At 39.1% G+C, this 25,177-nt stretch overlaps 1 long non-coding RNA gene across 1 annotated transcript in view; it reads right to left on the bottom strand.

The window, feature by feature from the left end:
• Positions 1-13,055: 13,055 nt before the first annotated feature.
• LOC108523876 (uncharacterized) overlaps positions 13,056-25,177 on the bottom strand; it is a 42,689-nt gene continuing 30,567 nt past the window's right edge. Inside the window, exons 2-5 of the long non-coding RNA XR_001883916.1 lie at positions 16,850-16,938; positions 15,068-15,242; positions 14,103-14,170; positions 13,056-13,693 (exon numbers count right to left, since the gene is read on the bottom strand). This is a non-coding gene — a long non-coding RNA (uncharacterized LOC108523876). The remainder of the gene's footprint in view (positions 13,694-14,102; positions 14,171-15,067; positions 15,243-16,849; positions 16,939-25,177) is intronic.

The raw sequence follows: 25,177 nt of genomic DNA, 5'->3' as shown, positions 1-25,177 counted from the left end.
AAAAAAAAAAAAAAAAAATACAAAAAATTAGCTGGGAGTGGTGGCGAGCACCTGTAGTCCTCCAGAGGCTGAGGCAGGAGAATGGCCTCCCGGGAGGCAGAGCTTCCAGTGAGCAAAGATTGTGCCACTGCACTCCCATCTGGTCGACAGAGATTGCGCCTCAAAAAAAAAAAAAAAAAAGGAAGACAAAATAATCAACTGTTTTCAATTGTCTTGATCACAGTCTCATTCTCTAAATATGAGATGCATTAGAAAGTGAAAACACAGATGAATTTACCTCTGTTAACTATAACGCCAATTCTAGCGTGTCCGGAATTGGTGGGTTCTTGGTCTTGCCGACTTCAAGAATGAAGCTGCAGACCCTCAACCTGAGTGTTACAGCTCTTAAAGGCGGCGCCTCTGGAGTTGTTCATTCCTTCGGGTGGGTTCGTGGTCCCGCTAGCCTCAGGAGTGAAGCTGCAAACCTTCACGGTGAGTGTTACACTTCATAAAGGTGGCAGGTCCAGAGCTGTTCATTCCGCCCGTCTGGAGTTGTTCGTCTTTCCTGGTGGGTATGTGGTCTCTGCTGCAGTCCTTCAGGGTGAGTGTTAAAGCTCATAAAGGTGGTCTGGACCCAAACAGTGAACAACAGCAAAAGTTATTACCACAGCTCATAAAGGTGGAGTGGTCCTGAACACTGAGCAGCAGCAAGAATTACTGCCAAGAGCAAAAGAACAAAGCTTCCCCTACACAAAAGAACCCAAAAGAGTTGCCACTGCTGCTGCAGCAGGGCCAGCCTGCTTTTATTTCCCTATCGACCCCACCCACATCCTGCTGATTGGTCCATTTTACTGAGAGCCGATTGGTCCATTTTACTGAGAGCCGATTGGTCCGTTTTGACAGAGTGCTGATTGGTGCGTTTACAAACCTTTAGCTAGACACAGAGTGCTGATTGGTGCATTTACAGTCCTTTAGCTAGACACAAAAGTTCTCCAAGTCCCCACCTGTCCCAGAAACCCAGCAGGCTTCATCTCTCACTGGCACTCGCCAGCGGGAGTGGCACTTAACCCCGTCACTCCTGCGGCCCAGAGGAAGCTCTTCCCTGATCAAGCCTAGCAGGCGCCGACAGGCTTCACCGAGTGCCGTGCACGCTGAGCCTGAGGCCACCCGTACGGCTGGTGCGCGCCGCCCCACCTCCCGCTTGTGCCTCTTCCTCCACACCTCCCGGTGAGCAAAGGGAGCCGGCTGCGGCCTCCGCCAGCCCCAGAAAGGGGCCCTCAGAGCGCAGCGGCGGGCTGAAGGGCTCCTGGAGTGTGACCAGAGCAGACGCCGAGGCCTAGGAGGCAGCGAGATTGAGCGAGGGCTGCTAGCACGTTGTCGCCTCTCACTAGCTTTACAAAATTACTTGACAGCAATAAGATCATGAGATGTTCTCAGTATGGTAGAGAAGATGCCAACGTGTTTTAAATTTTTTGTTTAATACTTGTTAAAAGACAAGGAACATTTAAAAATGTAAAAATAAATAATTTTATAACTGCTGGCTGGGCACAGTGGTTCACGCATGTAATCCCAGCACTTTGGGAGGCGGAGGTGGGCGGATCAAGAGATCAGGAGTTTGAGACCAGCCTGACCAATCTGTTGAAACCTCGTCTCTACTAAAAATTACAAAAAATTAGCCAGGCGCAGCGGTGGGCACCTGTAATCCCAACTGCTCCGGAGGCTGAGGCAGGAAAATCGCTTGAACCTGGGAGGCAGAGATTGCAGTAAGCTGAGATCACGCCATTGCACTCTAGCCTGGGTGACACAGCGAGACTCCGTCTCAAAAAAAAAATGATAAAATAAAATAATAACTGCTAAAATCTTAGTCTTCTTAACATTCAGAATATCTTTTAATTAAGACTTTTAAGACTTGTCTATAACCTCAGTTTAACTCAACATTTTTTTCTAAAAGATTTTTCATTACTAATTGACTTTCAAAAAAGCAGAAGATACATCCTTTTGCACTGAAGGTTGTAATTTTCCAAAGCTTTGACTTTTGTTTAATACTCCGTAAAGAACATTGTATATTTTTGCTGAATTTTAAAATGCTGTCATTCTGTGAGGTAAAGAACTAAGTGCTAAGCTAAGAACTAATGTGAAACCAAAGTCTTCCTTGGAAATGTGTTCCTCTGAGAAAAAATAAAAATAAAAATGTGCTAAATATATATCTACAAAGAAAGGAAGGGCATTTGTCCTGATGTCTACTCCAGGAATAACCTCCCTGGGGAGAATTTTGAAAGGATTTGAGCATTTTAAATGTCCTGGACTAAATTAGTTAATTAAAAATATGGGTGAGCATAGTCCACTGAGGTTAAAAGGAGAACAATAGTCAGCAATCATTTATCACTGTGCCCTGTTCAAGGATTTCAAGATACCTGATTAACAGTGGCAATTCTCATTTAGATTCGTTATCTGAGGGAGCAGAGTTGTTATTGATCCAACAGCTGACCTCACTGCAGGCTTAGAGTGTGACAATAATAATCTCTCCATATAGTAGGCCTGCAGTCATTGACAGTTTGAGTAATGATTAGATGAAACAGATGAGTAAACAGCTAATTCCAAAAAACTCTCATTCCATTTCTAGTGATGCTTTAGAACTTTCAACATGCTTCATATCTCTCTTTTTATCTTTCCTTCTTTATTTCTTCCTTTCCTCTTTTCAAATGAGTTATTAAATTTTTTTAAAGGAAGTACGAGCAGAGTTCACACTGAAAGAAGAAAAAGTTTTCCTCTACCGTCAATTTCAATATCTGAGACTCTGCAAATTTAACTGACAAAAGACTGATTAACAGGAGAAAACTATATACATTTATTACCATTTTACAAGCATGGGAGTTCATAGACAAGAAGTGAAATTCAAAGAAGCAGTTAGATTTGGGGACTTATATGCCATTTCAACAATGGAAAGGGGCTTGGGCTTCAAGGAACAACAAGTTGAGAGAAAGTAACCGGAAAATATATAGGAGAAACTAATGGAAGATAAGGGTTATTTTAGTAAGGTTTATGTACGCAGACTCATCTCCATGCAAACTCTGTCTCTGGTAATAAGAGTTGCTCCTTTCATTCCTGGTTTAGGAGGTGGGGAGCACCTTCACAATGGGAAACTTGTGCCTTTTGGGTCGTAGCTAAGGAAGGGGAACAGAGACCTCTTCCTGCATTTGTTGATTCTCAGTTGACTTCATTCTAAAATAATCCTTATGCCAAAATGGCACATTTGGGGGTGGCATATTCTGAACACTTTCAAAATCCTTTTTATTTCATCACATCCTAATGACAGTGACTAAGAATGTCTTCTAAATTCACTATATAAATGGTAATTTAACTCAAGGGGGAAAAACTTGACCAAATATTAGTTTTAAACACCATAATTTTCGTGAGGAATGGAATGTCGACATGAAATCAATGCTTTTAGAACTTTTTCTACTAAAAATTCATGAATGTCTGAGAGCAATGAGCTTGAGCTACATCAACACAATGCTAAACATCTGGAGGGGAAGTGGAAAATGCAAGCAATTGTCCAGATACTTTGTCTACACAAAATTCAGCCGTCCAGATGTTTGCTTTCCCCAGACCAAACATCTAGACAATTGGCAAAATTCCTTCCATTTCTATCTGTATGTGAAACATCCCTCAACTACTCTTATTTTAACAATGAGCTACATCCCTTTTGAGTGGGATTTTAACCAGACTGTCTCTCCTCCTCAACTCTTCTCTTCTTTCAATGTATCTGTATATGTTTTTAAAGTACAAAGGAATGAAAAAATAGCAAATTGTCTGTGTCTTCTTATTTTAGAGCAAAGTAACTGCAGAACAATGACTGGTTGGTTTGTCTATTCCTTGCAATACCTAGCACACCAGGTGCAGTCAATAAACATTAAGCCATCAAATAAATCAGAATTCCAAATTGTGGTCTGCATTGAAGAATACATTATAGTCAGCTGCTTTTGCAGCAGGGTGAATTTCAGAAAAAGACTCAATTGATTGGCTTTTCTCAAACGTTAATGTGCATACAAATCTCCTGGGGATATTTTTTTAAATGCAGATTCTGATTCAGTAGGTCTGGGCTGGGGCCCAAGACACTACATTTCTATCAGATTCTCAGGTTACACTGATGATGGTTGGTCCATAGCTGAGTAGCAAGCAGATGGCTTATTGGCAAGGGGAAAAGATTAAATCTGTCCCTTCACCAATTCTAAAGCATATCTATTATAAACAATATTCCAAATATATTTAAGGAAAAAAAGTTTAATAAAATGATTTTAATGTAAAATAATTGAACAGCTCTAAATCATCAAAACATAAAAAACTGACAAAAAAAAAAAGAATGTGTAACCTGAAACTAAAAGGGCTATTTGGGAAAAAAAAAATGGTTTACTAAATGCTAATAAAGTCCATGTTAATAGTAGAAAAGAGCCAAAAAGATATATTTCAAGCTAAGAGTACGAATACAAACTAATAGGTACTTACTTTAGTACAGGTTTTAAAAGTGCCCCCTCCCTCAAAATGTCAGTCTTTCAGGTGTACTTATAGCAAGAAAAAATAAATAAATTACATCTTCTAGTGTAGAATAGTTAACATCATAAATGGATCCATGTTTTCAGTAGGTTGATACACTGGATAGTCTGTTTTAAGAAAATCTTTATGATTCAGAATATTATGTGTTTTATTAAATTATTTTCTTCACTATCCTATCTAAATTATCACAGTGTCTGAAACGGGAAAAAAAAAAAAAAGTTATTCATTTAATCAACATTGAACTCAATCACCGACAAAGCAATGTGCCAGACACTCTTTGGGGTTGTAGTACTGAATAGCACGGATTCTATCATGGATCTTGTAGTCTAACAGGAAGGAAATATGCATACATAAATAACTAGAACATGAATTCAAAGTGTGATCATTGTCATGACAAATACGCAAATAATGGGTTTTGGAAATTAAGAAGAAGCATGAGCAGAATTGTGGTTAGATAATAAACCTACCCAAAGGTTCTTTAAAAATTGCCTGGATGAAGTACTAAATTTTCTGAAAAACTCCCAGATCCAATAATTTAATAATCAAGAGAATTCTCATTTGTATCTCCTCTTCCAATTCAAGCCAAAAGGGATCCTCATCTGATAAAGACATTAATAAAACACGTAAACAGTACCAACAATTGCCCAAGTGAATACCTGCAATGCTCAGTCAAACAGCTATCCAAATGTGTATCTGGCCAGTGGTGTGCTGGTAATTGTTTCACAATCAGCCCTGGGGGTTGGTGACAGGAGCTCTAATTTGTAGACTTTACTCATTTCCATGGTGTAAGTACCCATGACTGATTTCCCGGTATTAATGTGAGATCACTAAGCTCTGAGTGGGGAAGATATGTTCACAATTAGCCCTCCCACATGTCTGAATTTATGTTTAGTGGCAAAGAAGGATGAAGGCTCTGAAGAGAAACTGAGTTTAAAACTTGGTTCTGAGCTTAATCCGCAATTGAAACTTTGATAAATTACTCAGCGTCTCTAGGTTTCAGTTTCTTCTTTTGTAAATGGGGAAATACTAATACAATCTGGTTGTTATAAGAAACAAACTAATATGTAAAAAAAAATTATGTATCACTAAGTGCTATCATTGTTAACCAAAACAATTCTACTAGAAAATTAATCCAGCCAGTCGCGGTGGCTCACACCTGTAATCCCAACACTTTGGGAGGCCTAAGTGGGTGGATCACAATGTCAGGAGTTCAAGACCATCCTGGCCAACATGGTGAAACCCCATCTCTCCTAAAAACACAAAAATTAGCCAGGCGTGATGTCGTGCCTGTAATCCCAGCTACTCGGGAGGCTGAGACAGGAGAATCGCTTGAACCCGGGAGGCGGAGGTTGCAGTGAGCTGAGATCACTCCACTGCACTCCAGCCTAGGTGACAGAGCGAGACTCCATCTCAAAAAAAAAGACAAAGAAAAAGAAAAATAATCTTTGAGTAAATTTTTTTTTTTTTTTTTTTTTTTTTTTTTTTTTTTTTTTTTTTTTGAGACGGAGTCTCGCTTGTCGCCCAGGCTGGAGTGGAGTGTAGTGACCGGATCTCAGCTCACTGCAAGCTCCGCCTCCCGGGTTCACGCCATTCTCCTGCCTCAGCCTCCCGAACAGCTGGGACTACAGGCGCCCGCCACCTCGCCAGGCTAGTTTTTTGTATTTTTTTAGTAGAGATGGGGTTTCACCGTGTTAGCCAGGATGGTCTCGATCGCCTGACCTGGTGATCCGCCTGTCTCGGCCTCCCAAAGTGCTGGGATTACAGGCTTTCTAAACACAATCTCCGTCTATAGCATCCTTCCACAAATATATTTAATATATTTTTAGAAATAACACTACCAGTCGTCTCCTCCTGGGAACTGTTACGACTAAATTTTAAAATAAGATGGTCTTGCATAGTCACGAAAATACTGGTTCTGTGGGTCATTGTATGAATATTCTGGAAGATTTATCAAGCATTTTCATTCAGTATTGAGTCTAAGAAAACTTCACTTGACATAGTGCTAACAAATTATACTACTCATTTGGGCCTTTGGACTTACTGTGCCTTATCTTGGACTCTAATTACATAGTATCATAGCACAATATGAAAGCTAGAATGTGACCTTGAGTTGCAAGTCTTTGTGTACTGTCAATCCCCACTGCCATTCACCACACTTATGGATCAGATGATAAGTGATTTTGTGGCAGACTGGGTTGTCACTGTATCTTTTCATTGCCTCTTCCAGGGCTTGGCACATAGACTTTCATAAGTATTTGCTGAATTAAGATGATTTCGTACTCTTTCTGAAATAAGTTCCATTAACTTATTCCCCCCTAAGAAGCAAAGTAACAATTCCAAAGCCAAAATGCTAGAAAGCGTACTCCCACTTTTGGAGAATCGAAACGCACATTAGCATAATAAAGGATTTGCAAAGTTTAGCAGTCAAGAAACCTGTTTAAAATTATTTAACCTAAAATTTTTTATCCAAGGAAGGAACTCCTATTAATAAGGTAACTATAAATGTTATTGTCCAAATCTGGACATTTTCTATAGTAAAATGAGACATTGTTAATAATTATACCAAAAACAAACATAAACTTGGGACTATACCAGATGAACCTGAACATATAGCCATCCTGTCTATGAACATCTTTTGCAAGTGGATAGAAAAATCGAAATTCCCACAACTACCGTTAGATGGATCAAAGTTTAGGAAACAATGATTGATCTAAATCCCTCATTCTACTGGTGAGGAACATGAGGTCAAAGAAAAGTTAAATATTTTCCATTGGCAAGTCCCTTAGAACCCAGTTAGAGGTGGACCTGTGAATAAAATCTAGTTCATTGGAATGCCATTTTCAAGTCAGTTTCTAATTTATTCAAAGGTCATTAATCCTGAAATTAATACAACTAATCGTTCGGCTATGTCTTCACAAAGAAAAGAAACTCTGAACTTACATGCCCCTTTTGGATATCATTTTGTCATACACAAAGTATTGACTTTGGGTACAATCAAATGTAAATTAGATGTCAGCCTGGGGCCCCTCGTCTCTTCAGAGATGTAGGAATAATTGCCTTGAGCCCGCAACAATTTCATGCCCTAGTAAAAGGCCAAGGTTTTATGCCAAAATTTCTGCAAATTCCCACAGGTCTGTTTCTCATAGCCTCCTCTGCCATCTGGGCTCATGATTCCTCTGTGACATACTGCACTAACCCACACACAAACATAGCACTCTTTAGTTTCCACAGAACAGGTGTAGTCTCGAAAAGTTGCTAAAATATTTTGAAAATTTGTATAAGGGAGAAGAATGAAGGATTATTTCATAGCAATGCAAATAATAGTAACAATTAAGCTATAGCATTCTTAAAAATATTTGTTGGCTCTCCATCCCTTGAATGTTTACTGGCCCCCATCTTCTTACCATTTTCTGGCTCTTCATCCCTGCTCCTCTTCCCTTCTCTTTCCTCCTATCCAGTGGGTATTTAACCACAGAATTCTTTCCCCTGTACTCATAAAACAAAACAAAACAAAACAAAACCTTTCCCTCTGCCCTGAAGTCTTGATATTACCTAGTATTCTCAACCGTGATAAGACTTGAGTGTTGGGTCTGTGTTGGAGGGAGGGTTCTCTATTTCAATCCTTCTTCCAATTAAGATGGAGCGTAGTTTAAAAGGAATCCAGGTGCAAATAATATTCTGTGCCTCATTAAGCAATTATATAGCTCACTTGGAGGATAATTGAGTTACTCGAAATGATGGTGACTTGGACTAGGGTAGTAGCAGTGAAACTGTAGCAGAATGAACAGATATGAAACCCTTAGGAGTTAGAAGAAATAGATATTGTGGCAGATTGAGTAGGTGAGGATGAAGAGGAATAATCAAGCACAACCCCAAGTTCTCTAGCTTGGGCAACTAGAGTGTGGAGGACGCCATTTACAAAGATAGTGAGCCCTGGGAGGGAGCAGATTCAGAAGGGGACATGATGAGATCAGTTTGGGAAACGTTGAATATAAAGTATCCAGGATGTGTGTGTTTGGCAGTCAGGAGAGTGGAAGTGAGAGATAGTCACAAATATCTGGCTCTGAGTCCTAGTTCTCCCACTTACTAGGTATGTGCTTTTAGCAAACTACTTAACCTCTCCATTCCTCAGTCTCTTAATCTGTACGTAAGGATTACTATTACACTTCTATAGTGTAAAGATAGATCAGGATTCCTGAGATAACACATATGAAGCTCTTAGCCTATCTCAATAAAAATAAGTAAGAAAAAAATGTAGCACTTCCTACGTGTCAGACACTGCTCTGAACACTTTATATATATTTACCCACTTTATAACAATCCTATATCATAGATACTATTATTGTTTCCATTTTTCAGATGAGGGAACAAATGCAGAAAAGGTAAGCGGCTTGCAAAGGCAGGAAGTAACAGATTTGAACCTATGCAATCTGGCTCGAGTCTACATACTTAACCACTGCACAAGACTTTCTCTTAATAATATCAGCTAAAATTGTTATAATCATAGATTCGAAAGTCACTAGAACATTAGAACATGTGCTTCCACATTATGTTCTGGTGACTTCCAAGTCTATTATTATAAGAAATTGGGAAGTTACCAAACAATAATACTAATAATACCTCAATTTCATTGCACACTTATTCTTTGAAAGGCAATATTCTGAATGCTTTATATGAATATCTCATTTAACTTTCTCAACAGTTCTATGAAGTGGTACTATTATTTCTCTCATTTTGAAGAGGAAGAAACTGAGACATGGAGAGGTTAAGTAGAGTGTTAATTTCACAAGGATATAAAATAATAAAGTAAAATTCAAACCCAGAGAACACCTGACTCCCACACTCTAAAAAGAAATATTGGAGTGGATAAGAAGGCTATGTAGAGATGAAAAGAATGCGTAAAATGAAGTCATGAGGAACACCTGGTTCCATTATCCTCCTAAGAAATTCTTTTAAATGTAAGCAATCACCTCCTCCTTCCCTTTGCCAAAGATAACTGGAAAGAATCCCTTCTTCCAGGCTTTCAGAACACCTTGTCTATGCGTCATGTACAGCACCTGGTCATGCTGTCATTACCAGACATCCATTTGTCCCACCAGGATTTAAACCCTGCCACACAAGGAGCCCTTCACTCTTCACTAACTCCCCTCCAGCATCCAGTGCCTTTATCAGCCCCTCTTTACGAGTTTGCTGAATTAAACTGAAAAGGAAGGATTAGGAAGATGGAAAACAGAGAAAGGAGACTGACAAAAAGGAGCAGTTGATAAAGAAAGAAGGGGAAACACTGAGAAGCAGCAAGCGGAAATGTCTTGTCCTGCCTTCCTAGCCTGAGAAGGGAAAGACTAGTTGTAGAACAGAGTGAGAAGTGGAATTGTTTTCTAGATCCTTCTGCTACCTGGAAGGCTTGGGATGTCAGGAAGACCTTCATAAAGGAGGTGACCATGCAGTAAATTCTTCAAGGAAGAAAAAGAGATTCCACTAGACATGAAGGTGATGAGGCACAGAGAGAGGAGCATTCCAAGGCACATTTGAAGAGCCACTATCTGTTTCTTGATTAATGGAAGAATAAGGCTAAAGAACTCATCAGATGCTCTGATAAGAATCTTGTGTGCCATGCAGAAAAGTTTAGGCAAGGAGTCCTGAACTCAAAAGCCCATAGGAACCATGGAGCTAACATCAACAAAACAGATTTGGGGGGCTCTTTGCCAAATTGTCAGCATTTGCCCTGTCTGCAGGAACAGCCTCTACTCAGCTTCACCCTTCTGTTGCCATCCTGGAATGCAGACACAGTGCAGCCAGATTTTTAATTCCTTGAGAAACCAGAAATCTACATGTTTGTGTAAAATAACCCTAGTTTTAAGTACTGACAACCTCTTCACAAAGGAAAACCACTGACTGTTTTTAAGCAGAGAATAGGATCAAATTTTAATTTAAAAACAAATTATTGGGCATCCTTCAGAAGAGCCAACTATAAAGACTGCCTACTAGTAGTAGCCAGAATTAGCCTATTGCAGTTGGACTAGTGAGCCTCAGGAAGCCCGATCCAGTGACAAAGTTGGAAAAAAGAGTTTATAATTATAAAATATTTAGGCAGTAGAAGGACTAGACTTATAGACTGACTTGAAATAGAGATGGTAAATGAAAGAAAGACAGGTTGAAGCCTTTTTCCATCTAAAGTTGCACAGTGTTAAACGGTAAGCTGAGTTCACTTTAAGACATGTTAATTTTAAAATGCCTATGAAATACCCAAGAGGTAATGAGAAACAACATTAAAAATAAAATCATGAAAATTACGTAGCTACTTTAAAAGGTGATCATGCATTAATGTCAAGTGGGGAAAAAACTACAAATATATATCTACACAATGATTACAAAAATCTCCAATGCTATACAAATCATATATGCATACAAAGGCTGGATGTAATTTTGAAAAATGAAACTGGTTTCACGTGTTGAAATGACAGGGTTTTGGGTATTTTTTTCTTAATTTTCATTCACTCGTAAAAATTGTTTTGCAGTGAAAGTAATAAAAAGGTGACCAATAGTTTCTGTGAGAGGTAAGAGAAGGTTGCCATAAACTAAAGAATTTAAGGAAGGCTTGCTGGAGGAGGTGAGCCTTGAACAAGGCCCTGAAGGAGTAGAAAGCAATTATTACACAAAGATGAATGTTTCCCTTGCTTCTACATGAAAAACTGCAACCACTTCAAAGAACGAACAATACAATTCTACTATGTATAATGGCAAAGTGGTAACAAAGCTATTTGCTACCTTGAAACTAATCTGATTTGCATCTAGAAATCTACTCAATTGTCAACAGATAAACCCATGTTTTTTGTTTAAAAATTGGCTTTATATAATGATATTTTCAGGGATCTAGAAAGAAAGCCTGGATCTAGCACAGATTCAGTCATTAATTAGCTATTAAGTCATTCTTTCTCTCTGGGCCTTTATTTTCTTTTGTAAAATGGGGCAGTTGAATTTATTGGTTTCTTATATTTCTATTCAAATATAAAATATTTTATCTGCTAAGAATATCATATTCAGATTCTTCACATGAATCTCAAGGCTTACAAAATTATTGACACACACAGTTTTGTGTTATTTTATTGTTAGTTAAAGGAAGTACATTTTTAAAATCGACCATGCCTCTTTAACAAATGAGTTTGTCACTTAGAAGCAGCCATCCTAAAAGAACAATGGAATGATGTGTTAAAGGCTAAGCTACAGTGCCAGCTCAGAAACAACACACTTGAGACTTAAGACACTGACTTTGAGGATATGTATATATGTGCTAACCTAATATTTGGCATATGGCACTGCTATAGTCTGAATGTTTGTGTCCCCTCACCCCCCAAAATTCATATGTTGAAATCCTAACCCCTCACGTGATGGTATTGGGAGGCTGGGCCTTTGAGACGTGATCAGGTCATGAGGGCAGAGTCCTCATGAATGGGATTAATGTCCTTATAAAAGAGGTCTGAGAAATACCTCTTGTCCCTTCCACCACGTGGAGACACAGAAATAAGGCCCCATCTACAAGGAAGCAGGCCCTCACCAGACACCAAACCTATCAGCACCTTGATCGTGGACTTAGCCTTCAGAACTGTGGGAAATAGATACCTGTTGTTTACAAGCCACGTAGTCTATGGTACTTTCTTTATAGCAGCCTAAATAAACAAAGACATTAGACTAACATACTATGTCTCCAATAATTGAATACAAAGGGCAAGAACAAAGAGGTAGAAATAGAAATGCCCCCTCTCATTATTACACTCAATAACCCACTTGTAGTATTTGCGCTTTCTGTACCACAACCCTCGGTTTCTGCTGAGTTGCAGGTCCTGATTCTCAGAGAAGGAACACTTTTGCCAGGGATACAGTGGTGGTTCCACTGAACTAGAAGGTGTATTTACCATTTGGCTAATTTAAGCTCGCTGACAGCAGTAGTGAAAGAAAGGAGTTACTGTACTGGCTAAGATAATCAACCTTGACAAGGTTGTATATGAGAAGTTAGAAGTATATCTACATAATGTGGGCAGGGAGGAACACGTCTATGAATGTGGGAGATTCACTAAGGCATCTCTTAGTATTTTCAAGCCCCATAATAACTGTCACTGGCCAATTATAAGAACCACAACCCAATAACAGCAGGGAACAGAAGGCTTAGAATCCTCAGAATGAGGGTCTGGATTACCCTCAAAAGCAAGCATATCGGTGGAAGTATTGACAGTGGGTGACTGAAACCAGTAATGGACGGTGGAGGAAAGAAATGATATCAATCACAGCCTCAAGACCATCTGTAGCAACACCATAGTTGTTTTTCACTGATTCTCTTGCCTTCATTCTTCTAGAAAAATGCAATTTAAGGTGACTCTGTGACGGTTTGTTTTGCTGTTGCTTTAACAGAATACCACAGAATGGATAATTTATAAACAACGTAAGTTTATTTGACTCACTGTTCTGGAGGTTGGGAAGTTCAAGATAGAGGGGCTGCACCTGGTACGGTTCTTTTTGCTGCATCATAACATGGCAGAAGGCATCCCATGGTGAGGAAGTGCATGTACAAGCCAGAGAAAAAAGAGACCGAACTCCTGTGATAACTAAGCCACTCCCCAATAATAGCAATGACCCACTCATGAAGTTGAAGCACCCATAACCTAATCACCTCTTGCAGGTCCCACCTCTTAATACCACCATAATGACAATTACATTGCAACCTGAGTTTTGAAAGAATTTCAAACCATGTAGCAGTTGAACTTGTATCTCCACTTTCCAGGAGAATGTGACATCTCTTGTTCTAACAAAAAAAAAAGTTGCTCCCATATTTTAGATTAAGAAACACATATAATTAGAGGGCACAAATGAATCTGAATGTTGCAAGGAATGAACTATATAAGGCAAGTCTTTTTGCCAAATGTTCAGATTGTATTGGTTTCAGTTGTCTTTGAGACAGCTGCCACCATGTCCATCGTATGCAGTGTAGACTCATGAAGTTTTGCTGTCTGAGGGTAACCAGACACTCTCCAGAGCCTCTATCTTCTGCCATTTTCCATCTGACTCAGATTCAGGTGAAATACACCAGACAGTATTGGTGTTAACTTCTGAGAAGCTGCTGAAGATGTTTGATGATACAAACATGTAGTGTTGAGGAGTTAACACCCTGTAGGGCAAACTTCGATCAGTAGGAATCAATAAATGGGGGAGGGCCAGGTAGACATATTCTTCTTACTTCCCTCACTCCACTGGAATGTTCTAGCTACTGATTTTGCCACACAGCCTGAGTGGTTGACCTGCTACATCACCTGCTATTTCTTCCAGATTGTTGCGAAGTAACAACCAACATGGTACCTTGTATGGCTTACCATCCTTACCTGCCTCACTTCGCTTTCCTCTCACTCTTGCTGCTCTGAACGTATACCTCTCAAAGCATTAGCACTTAGTCCTTGCCTCAGATTCTATTTTCTAGGGAGCCCATGCTAAACAACTATTTTATCTGGATTCTTTTGAAATTAGATAGGAACATGCAATGGGATTCCAACCAATTGAAGATAAAGAGAAATTATACATACCACTTCCAAACTTGGCACATGAAAATTTCTGTGCATTTTCAGCTCTGCTTTTTTCCCCTATGGAATACCTAAAAGGAAAAAAAACAAAACAAAACAAAAAAAAACAAGGCCTTCTTGTAAGCCTGTATGTAGTAGAACCTCTGTTAACCTAGGTCTCTGACTGAGTAGATGAGAGCTGTCTGCTAACTTGTTCACATTCCCACTACTATTAGATGAATATGAAATAAGGTTCTATTACCATATATATGTGAGGTCTATTTATCACAGTAATCATCATACCCTGGTTAAAATTTATCATTAAAACAAATAACTATAATTAGCAAAGATCAGGGCCCTTAAAAAGGTACTGTGCTAATTTTGAAAGTCATGTTTTCTCTTTTTTTCTGCTTACTTGAAACCATATTTTTTTTGAAATTTGTATACATTAAATGAAACAACAAAATCATGATATGTTTTCCAAAATTCATAGTTAATAGGTCCTCTTTAAAAGCCACTTCCACCCCTTACCCTCCAACCACCACACATCCCCAGAAAAAATCCAAATGATCTGATGTGTCAGATGCTCATCAGTATAGACATTTTTGTGCTGGTTTTGCTAAGACTATAATCTTAGGAATGCAAAAGAAACTAATCCAAATTCAACCACTGAAACTAACAGACTTCTGCATTTCTATACTACATGTTACTCATGAATAAGAACAACTAGTCTCTAAAAATTAGAAACATCACCTGGGGAGGGATACTTGATTTTTTACATTTTATAGTAGATGGTGCTCTCTATTCTTCAGGAGACAACTGTGTACATAACCATTTCTCTCATTTGCAATCACTGCTCAATGGGCTCAATGTTTTACACAAACAACTCAAAAACCTCTACTAAATTCATTCTCTTTCTCCCTCTTGATATCTGCACAATCACTCCCTAAAGATAAGTCTGTTATATAGTGGAAATAGTAAATACCTACCCTTCTCTCCCAGTACTTCATTCATTAGGAAAAGAACAGATGCTGGGTCAGTCATGTGCTAAGAATGAATGACATTAACACATCAGAAAAGTTGCTAGGGAGGAACACAACCCAAATCAAAGATCGGGGAAGGGTGAGTCAGCAACGCTGGAGGAAGTCAACATCTGTCTTCTTGCTGGAGGGAAAGAAACAGTCCATTTTCAGTAAATGGTGCTGATATCCATGTGCGACAGAATGAAACTAGACCCCTATCTCTTGCCAAATGCAAAAATCAAATAAAAATGGATGAAGGACCTAAATCTAAGACCTCAAAATATTAAACTACTACAAGAAAATACTGGGGAAAGTCTCTAGGCCATTGGTCTGAGCAAAAATTTATTGAGCAATACCCCACAAGCACAAGCAACCAAAGCAAAAGTGGACAAACGGGATCACAGCAAGTTAAATATCTTCTTCCCAGAAAAGGATACAATCAACAAAGTGAAGAGACAACCCATATAATGGGAGAAAGTGTTTGCAAACTACCCATCTAACAAGAGGGTAATAACCAGAATATGTAGGGAGTTCAAACAACTCTATAGAAAAAAATGTAATAATTTGATCAAAGAATAGGCAAAAAATTTGAATAGACATTTCTCAAAAGAAGATATATAAATGGCAAACAGACATATGAAAAGGTGCTCAATATCAAATCATCATTTGATTTGCATTTGAAATGCAAATCAAAACCACAATAAGATATCATCACACCCTGGTAAAAATGCCTTATATCCAAAATGTCAAGCAATGACAAATGCTAGAAAGGAGGTAAAGGAAAGGGAACCCTCATACACTGTTGGTGGGAAGATAAATTAGCAAAACCATTATGGTGAATAGTTTGGAGGTTTCTCAGAAAAACTAAAAACTGGGCTACCATGTGATCCCGCAATTCCACTGCTGCATATATACCCCAAAGAAAGGAAGTCAGTATATTGAAGCGATATCTGCACTCCTATATTTGTAGAAGCACTGTTTACAACAGCTAAGAATTGGAAACAACCTAAGAGTTAATCAACATATGAATATATAAAGAAAATGTGGTACATGTACACAATGGAGTACTACTCAGTCAAAAAAAGAATGGGATCCTGTCATCTGCAATAACGTGGATGGAACTGGAGATCATCATGTTAGCTAAAATAAGCCAGACACAAAGAGACAAACACCACATGTTCTCACTTATTTGTGGGGTCTAAAAACCAAAACAATTGAACTCATGGACACAGAGAGTAGAAGGATAGTTACCAGAGGCTGGGAAGGGTAAAGGGGGGTAGTGGGGTGGTGGAGATAGTTAGTGGGTACAAACAAAATAGAAAGGATGAATAAGACCTACTATTTGATAGCACAATAAGATGACTATGGTCAATAATAACTTAATTGTACATTTTAAAATTACTTAAAGAGTGTAATTGAACTGTTTGTAACTCAAAGGATAAACATTTGACAGGGTGAATACCCCGTTCTCCATGATGTACTTATTTCACATTGCATGCCGGTATCAAAATATCTCATGTACTCCATAAATATATCCACCTACTATATACCCACCAAAAATGTTTAAAAATTGAAATTAGAGGAAAGAGACAGTTCATAGATCTTGCTAGGTCTCAGCTTCACCCTTGGTACATCTTAAATGGAGGAAAAAACTTAACATTTTCTTTGTTTATTCATTCAACATATATGTATTGAGAACCTATTATACACCAGGTGCAGTCACTAGGAACATACAAGATAATTAGGTACCTCTTTTTATGGAGCTTGTGTTCTAGTCTGGAAACTCCATATTACGCTTTCTACAAGTCAAAGATGCCAAGGGAGCCCCACATGCTTTTCTGAGAAAAATAAATTGCAAAAGAAGTTATTTTTATGATCTTAGACTTCAATTATAAAGCTTCTAAAAGTATCCTTCCATGGTTTAAGATAGAAATCTCAGGACTTCGGTTTCTGAACTAAAAATCAGAACATAACTTCTGACAAGTAGTAGTTCAATCATTTATCTAAATACCGTAGGAGAGAGGATTTTTTCTCTCCTAAGGTCTTTAAATACATTATCTGATTTACTCCTTTGAGTTAGGTATTGGATCCCCATCTTCAGCTGAAAATATAGAGCTTCAGAGAGATTAAAAGAGTCTCATAGAAGCTAAGTAAAGTCACCTATCCATTCTTTCATTTTTATTTATTTATTTATTTATTGAGTTTCCATACTTACACATATTTATTGGGCATCCATATATTTTGGAACGCATTTATTGGTCATGCACTATCAATCATGGTGTATGTGTATATTAGCCAAGGTTCTCCAGAGAGAGAGAGAGAGAGAGAGAGAAACTTATAGAAATTGGCTCATGAGATTATGGAGGTCAAGAATTTTTATGATCTGTTTTCTGCAAGCTGAAAAACCAGGAAAACCAGTGGTGTGATTCAGTCTGAGTCAAAAGACCTAAGAAGCAGGTGCACCAATGTCTGAGGGCAAGAGAGGATAAGTGTCCCAACTAAACAGAAGCAAATTTGCCCTTCCTCTGCCCTTTTGTTCTATTCATGGCCTCAACAGACTGGATAATACCCATCCACATTGGTAAGGGTGATTTTCTTTACACAGACTCCCAATTCAAACAGTGATCTCTTCCAGATACATTCTCACAGACACAGCCAGAAATTGTGTTTTACCAGTTATCTGGACATCCTTTACCTCAATAAAATTGACACCTAAAATTAGCCATCATGGTGTATACATGGTATTCTGGACAGGAACGAGAACAATGAACAATAGAGATACCTCCCCTCCCCCAATCCCATCAAAAGAGAAAACACCTGCCCTCATGGAGATTGCCTCATGGAAGGAAGAAAAAAATGTACATGAATAAAATACATGCTTATTAGATAGTAAAACATACTAAAGGGAAGAATGAAGCAAGGGAAAAGGAAAGGATGTGTTCAGGTAGGTACTTCAATTTCAGATAGGTAAGCCAAGGAAGGACTGTCTAAAAAATATGACAGGTAAGCAAACAGCCCAGGAGGCGAGGGAGTGAGCTATGTGGTTATGGGAGATGAGAGGAGCCCTCCAGTGTGAGATTACCTAAGTGCGAAGAGTTGGGAGAATGCTGACCTGAGTTAGGAGAATGCTGGCCTGAGTGGGGAGGACACTGGCCTGTTGGAGTTTAGTCATAAGACCCATGGGCTGCAGTGGAATAATCAAGGGGATGAGCACTAAGAAAAAGGGTCAAGGAAGGAAAGAGATGAAAGACCAAGCCAAAACTTCAGCATTTACTCAGTCATTGTAAGAACGTTGGCTTTTACTCAAAGCTGAATCAAAGGAGGGTGCAGGACATTGGGAAGGTGTGGTGTGACTTATATTTTAACAGAATCACTTTGCCTGTTTTGTTGAGAATAAACTGTAGAGACCTAAGGGCGGGAGCAGTGAAACCAAACAGATTGCTCTTACAACAGTGCCGGTGAAAGACGACTATGCCTAAACCGGAGCAGTAGTAGAGAAGATACTGAGAAATGGCCATCCAGCTTCTGCATGTATTGTGAAGGTGGATCCAACAGGATTTTCTGACAGATCAGAAGTGGGTTGCAAGAAAAGGAAAATAATCAGAGATTACCCCTAATATTTTGTCCTGAATAACAGGAAGAATAGATTGTCATTTACTGCAGTAAGGAGATATAATGGGACAGAATCCTCAAACTCAGAATCCATAAGGACTGTAAACTATAAGACAAGCCTAGTTCCATGTGAATTGTAATCTAAAAGTATTGTTTTCATTTTACTTCTCTAAATAACAGCAAGGAAAAGCAAGCAGAAAGCGAATAGGGAAATATACTTCTTTTTTTTTAATTAGTAAGAAAGTCTTTTATAAACCTGTCAATCTGGATTTGTTTTTCACTGTTTCCCTGGAATATTTTCTCATTTCTACCAAAATGGTTGTCTTAGTTTGGGTTCTCACAATTCTCAGCAAGCAGAAGCGTGGGTCACAGAAGTGGAACGGGGAAGAGGGTCAGCGAATGCAGGGATGCATGGTGGAGCTGGTAAAAACTGTGGGCAATAAGACTCAGTCCCAGTGGGTCTCTCTGAGAAGCCATGTAGCACGCATGTCAGAATTGTCTGTGTGACAACTCTGGGACATTTTCCACTGTCTTCCACCTCCGTTAGTTGAAGGCTGTCACCACAAACATGGACTCCACCATTCTTATGGAAAGTCTTTGTGGTGTTGAGCAGACTTTGTAGGCATCAGAGGAAGCCCTGAGGCCAAAAATCAGAGCAATATCGTAGTATACACTTGAGTTTGGATGCTGTCAATGTGCATGGAATTGTCTAACTCACCTGACCTTAAGTTAGGTGGGAAGGGGGTGATATGTGGTGCAAGCCATTGCAAATGACTGCTACACTGTGTTACTTGTGCTTCCCTGCACCTGCCTTGTGCTTTCACCTCTCCATGCTTTGCTTGCTCTGTTTTTCTTCCCATCGCACTCCCAAACACCTTATTACCTATGAGTTGTGACCAGCAGTCAAAGTTCTGGTGAAATTTCACTTTCTCCCAAAAACCTAGGACTACTTCCAGTTAGAGGTGCCTTCCATGCTTCTTAATGCCTACAGCATGAACACCCTTAACTTTGGACACTTAACTTCAATGCCTTATGGATAGTTAAATCTTTACATACATGCTTTAGCTTGCCAAGTAGATCTGGCCATCCTGGCCACATGATGGCCAGAATTCTTTGTATTCACTCTGTTGATTTATCCTACCCCATATAGGTGGATTTGACCTTCTCTGGTAGCAAAGAGGGCAAAGAGAACAACCAAAATGATCACCAGCATCTTGGGTTGCCTCGGAAAGCCACTACGAGAATGAACTTCCTTTATTCTCCCCAAAACTCACAGGCAGAACAGGCGATTCCACAACTATAAACACTTCGCATAAATCTGCTTGAAAGTCTCTGAAAACTCTTAAAAAAAAAAATTAAGATTTTTTTTTTAAATGAACTCTTTAGCCAGGTGCAGTGGCTCCACATCTGTATCCCAGCACTTTGGGAGTCTGAGTGAGTGGAGCATCAGGGAAGATCATTTGAAGCCAGGACTTCAAGACCAGTCTGATCAATGTGGTGAGACTTCATCTTTACAAAAGTAAAAAAAAAAAAAAAAAAAAAAAAAAAAAATTAGCCAAGCGAGGTAGCATGTGCCTATAGTCCTAACTACTTAGGAGGCTAAGAAGGGAGGGTCCCTTGAGCCCAAGAGTTTGAGGCTGCTGTGAGTTATGATCGCACCACTGCACTCCAGCCTGGGTGACAGAGCAAGATCCTGGTTCGAAGAAAAAGGTCAGGGGCACCCTTTTTACATGGCAGGGAGGGGTATGGCTTGAAATAGCCCAATTAGTTTAAAAATTGAATACATCTTTCTGCTGGTTCAGAATCAGGTATAGGGTAGACAAAGGTAATACCCAGAAAACTTCATTCCTCATATATTATATTTTGCAAATGGAAGATGAGTCTACAAGCACAAGAAAAATGGGTGTAGTGACAGACTCTTCTCCCAGAAAGACAAGGACTTAGGCATTACCAATAATAGTACACATGGCCTGATAGAGGGAAGAGAGGTGGGAGAAGTAGGGTCCATGAGCATATTAAGAGCAATCTTGGATGTGGTAATATCTTGGTGGTTATATTATTTTTAATATCCTTATCAGTTAGAGATCCATACTGATATATTGATGTACAGCATAAAATGAGTCTAAAATTTGCTTTTAAAAATGTCAGAAAAAAGGATCACAAAATGTTTGTATTTGTTAAAGCTAGGTCATGGGTACATGAGTGAAATCTATTTTGTGTATCTGAGAATTTTCATTTTAAAATATTTTTTTTAAAAGAACTACACACCAGGTCAGAAACTTGGGTACAGCTGAGGTATCAAGCTGTGAGCCTCTAACTGTAGCAGCTGCTAGAGCATCAATAAATAGAAAATTCATGAACCTTTATTGCTCATCATCACTGAGGCATTGCTGCAAGGGGTGGGAAGGTTTCCCCACACTAGGGAACGGGGAGTCCTGGGGTAGTAAAAAATGTGATCGCAGTCTTGGTTGTCTGCACAAACTCTTCCCAGATCCCACCCTGTCTCCCTTTCCCTCTCAGTATAGTTAACAGAATGTCACAGCTACAGAGTCCCTTACTCTTCACCATACCTGAAGCTTCAAGTACCTTTTTTACCATAACATTTGTTTTCTTGCTGACCAATCCATGTTCCTCTAATCCTGCTATTTCAACACATTTAATTCTTACCCAAAAACAAGGGCATGACCTCCTCTAATAGAGTAATTTACCATTCATATTACTTAACTGAACAAGGTTTTTTGATACTAACATGAATATCTCCCCTATTCAGTAATAACTACCATTCTGCCATTTAGCTTGTTTTCTAAATTTAATTTCTCTCAAAAAATGGATTCAGGTCTGCATTGACCCAAACTCTTGTTTCCAACCAATATATCCTTCACTTCCCAACTCCCATAGCTCAGAACTAAGCAGAGGCTGATATCTAGTAAACAGTCCTTAGTTTTACTCATTGAGCTCCTAACTAAATTCGGAGATTAGGCATAAAAGCTTCATTCATTCACTCATTCATTCATCCAAAAAGCAATTAACAAGCACCTATTATATGCCATGTCCTGGATCTATGAAAATAAATTAGGTGTCAACTTTGAAGAAAGCCAAATCTAACAGGAGATAAGTATATAAGCAGCTGCAATTAGGTTATTTTTCAAAATGTAGTTAGAAATACATATACATCTAACTACTATATATTATATATATTAAATATATATTTCCAACCACTATATATTAGAAATATATATAGAAATATACACACATATACACACATACATACTAGATTAAGTGGTAACATCAATGAATATACTCACTTTGACTTCTTGGAGTTAGAAGGTGGAGGTATGTAGAGGAGGCTTCCCAAAAATGAAAAAAAAATTCATTTTAGCCCTACAAGATGGAATAGCAGTTTGTCAGGTATATACAAAGACTTGGAGATAGAGGCCAGGCATGGTGGCCCATGCCTGTAATCCTAGCACTTTGGGAGGCCGAGGCAGGTGGATCCTGAGGTCAGGAGTTCAAGACTAGCCTGACCAACATGGAGAAACCCCATCTCTACTAAAAATACAAAATTAGCTGCTGGGCGTGGTGGCACATGCCTGTAATCCCAGCTACTCAGGAGGCTGAGGCAGGAGAATCACTTGAATGAACCCGGGAGGCAGAGGTTTCAGTGAGCCGAGATCACGCCACTGTACTCCAGCCTGGGCAACAAGAATGAAACTCTGTTTCAAAAAACAAAACAGAAAAAGATTTGGAGATATAAATTAGAAAAACTGTGTGAAGCTAAAATTAACAATAGGAAATCGTAAGACATAAAGTAGGAAGAGTAGAATATAAAGGTTCTAATGCTATATACTTTCAGACTTATTCCACAGAAAATGGAAAGTCACCAAAAGCTTTTAAGTAGAGCTGCCAAACAACAGTATTTGCATTTTAGAAAAATTACCCTGGAGTAGAGTAGGAAATGACTTTGAAGGCTTGGGGTAAGGTAATGGAGCAGAGCAAGGAGGCAGCATCAGCAGTTACAGGATGATCATAGCTATTCAAAGGAGAGAAGATGCAGACCTGAATAAGGTGAATTGGACTGATCCATAAATGAATGTACCAGCCTGATTTAAACTGTTATTTTTCCCTAAAAGGGCATTTCTTCTAATAAGTTATCCTGAGCATTTTTAAGGGAAAAATCTAGGAGCAGAGGCCAGATTATCTGGTTTGGCTTTGTGTTCCCACCCAAATCTCATCTCAGACTGTAATCCCCATAATCCCCACATGTCAAGGGAGGGAGCAGGTGGGAGGTGATTGGATCATGGAGGCAGTTTCCTCCATGCTGTTCTCATGATAGTGAGTGAGGTCTCATGAGATCGATGGTTTTATAAGTGTTTGACAGTTCCTGCTTCACACTCACTCTCTCTCTCCAGGTCCCACGTAAGACATGCCTGCTTCCCTTTCTGAAGTTTTCTAAGTTTTCTAAGTTTCCTGAGGCCTCCCCAACCATGAAGAATGGTGAGTCCATTAAACCTCTTTTATTTATAAATTACCCAGTCTCAGGAAGTCTTTATAGCAGTGTCAAAAGGAACTAATACCACAGATAACTAAGAAATCTACAAATATGGTATATATACCATGCTATTCTCTATTACTCATTCAAACTTTCCCTTTTCTCTCCCTCCCCAGGTGTTCTCAGCATGATCAGTTTCCATGTCTGTGCTAGCCTCCTATCAGCCATTTTTTGTCTTTTTTCTTCCTAATTGTGAGCTCTGACCTTTACCGTTATTCAAATCTTGGTTTTATACTGCAAAGGCTCTTAATTCTAGAATGATGGCCAAGTGAGCCAAACACATCTACCTAAGTGGACAAGAAAGTGACATTGTCGGCCGGGCGCGGTGGCTCAAGCCTGTAATCCCAGCACTTTGGGAGGCCGAGACGGGCGGATCACGAGGTCAGGAGATCGAGACCATCCTGGCTAACACAGTGAAACCCCGTCTCTACTAAAAGTACAAAAAAAAAAAAAAAAAAAAAAAAAAAAAACTAGCCGGGCGAGGTGGCGGGTGCCTGTAGTCCCAGCTACTCCGGAGGCTGAGGCAGGAGAATGGCGTAAACCCGGGAGGCGGAGCTTGCAGTGAGCTGAGATCTGGCCACTGCACTCCAGCCTGGGCGACAGAGCGAGACTCCGTCTCAAAAAAAAAAAAAAAAAAGAAAGTGACATTGTCATGCAGCCATTGTGATGTACCAAAGTCAAGATGATTTGGTAAGAATAAAAGCTTTCTGTCCTGCTGCCCCTGCTTTATGGGGTTTTTAGGGTTTGGAGAAATATCCATTGTCTGTCCTAAAATTCTTGAATGCCCATGTGAGATTCAATGCTATTTTGATAAATGAGCCATTTAATAGTGACAGTTTATACACCAGAATTACTCAGTTGGCTGTTCTTGAATTGTTCATTTTATTTATAAAGTTCAGGGGAAGTTAGTTTTGGCCAAGTATTTTTTGAATTTTGTCGAAACATCAAGTTCCAGGTGGTGAGGTCCCAAATAACAGAAGGTATGGCAAAAGTGTCAAAAACATTACAGATTTAAATAAATAAGTGTCTATTGAGTACTAACATAGGTATACTCTATTATAGATAGACATTCATGTCTAATGTAGAGTCGATTCTTTGAGAGAAACAAGCCAGGCAATTCTTCAAGGCAGACAGTTACAGAACTATGACTTACGTGTTATTCGATGGTATACCAAGCAGGGTTCCTGACGTCACTGTTGCATGGTCGACATCTGATTTGACCACTTCATCCTCCTTTTCGTGGAGCCTTGACCACCTCTGCCCTCCTCTCTACGTCTTTTTCCTGGCTTCCAACAACTAAAGACTGTTTCCAGCTGTCCTAACGATCCTACTTTCCCACCATTCCAAAATATCCCTTCACCTAAAATTGTCCTTTCCTTTTCCTTCTTCAATTCCCTCCAAACAAGACCTCTATTTCACCTTCTAAGTTAGGTGTTAGAAGAAAAGCAATCAAAATGCCTGCAGACTAAACCAATTCACACAGAAGTGTAGGTGGTAGGAGGCTCAACTTTTATGGCAGCTTTTAGAAGAACCTGTTATTCCAAATGGATCTTTGATTGGTGGGATGCATGAATGAGTCATTTTTGTGGTGTGGGGAATCATACTTTTTTCTTACCTGTTTATACTGGCCAGAGCCCCTACTTTCAATTTATTTTCTGCACAAAAATTCCCTTCTGAAGTAAAGCCAATGCATGCTATTTGGTTTATTTATACATTAGTGCTGTGATTCTCTAGCTTAGGTCATCAGGTCATAATAAAGGACCACAACAGGAACCTGGCTTGGTTTTACATTTCTTATAGTCTGTAGTTGAGTTCCTTCTCTAAAGCCATGTTCACACATCTGAAATTTTTCTAGATAGACTTTTATGACTTCTGGTAAAGATAAAAGTTACATTGATTTTCTATTACATTTTTAA

This window comes from Rhinopithecus bieti, unplaced genomic scaffold (assembly GCF_001698545.2).
Source record: "Rhinopithecus bieti isolate Rb0 unplaced genomic scaffold, ASM169854v2 scaffold_75732, whole genome shotgun sequence".
NCBI classification, from domain to species: Eukaryota; Metazoa; Chordata; class Mammalia; order Primates; family Cercopithecidae; genus Rhinopithecus; species Rhinopithecus bieti.
Note: the sequence above shows the minus strand (reverse complement) of the source record. Positions and strands in the feature narration are given on the sequence as shown.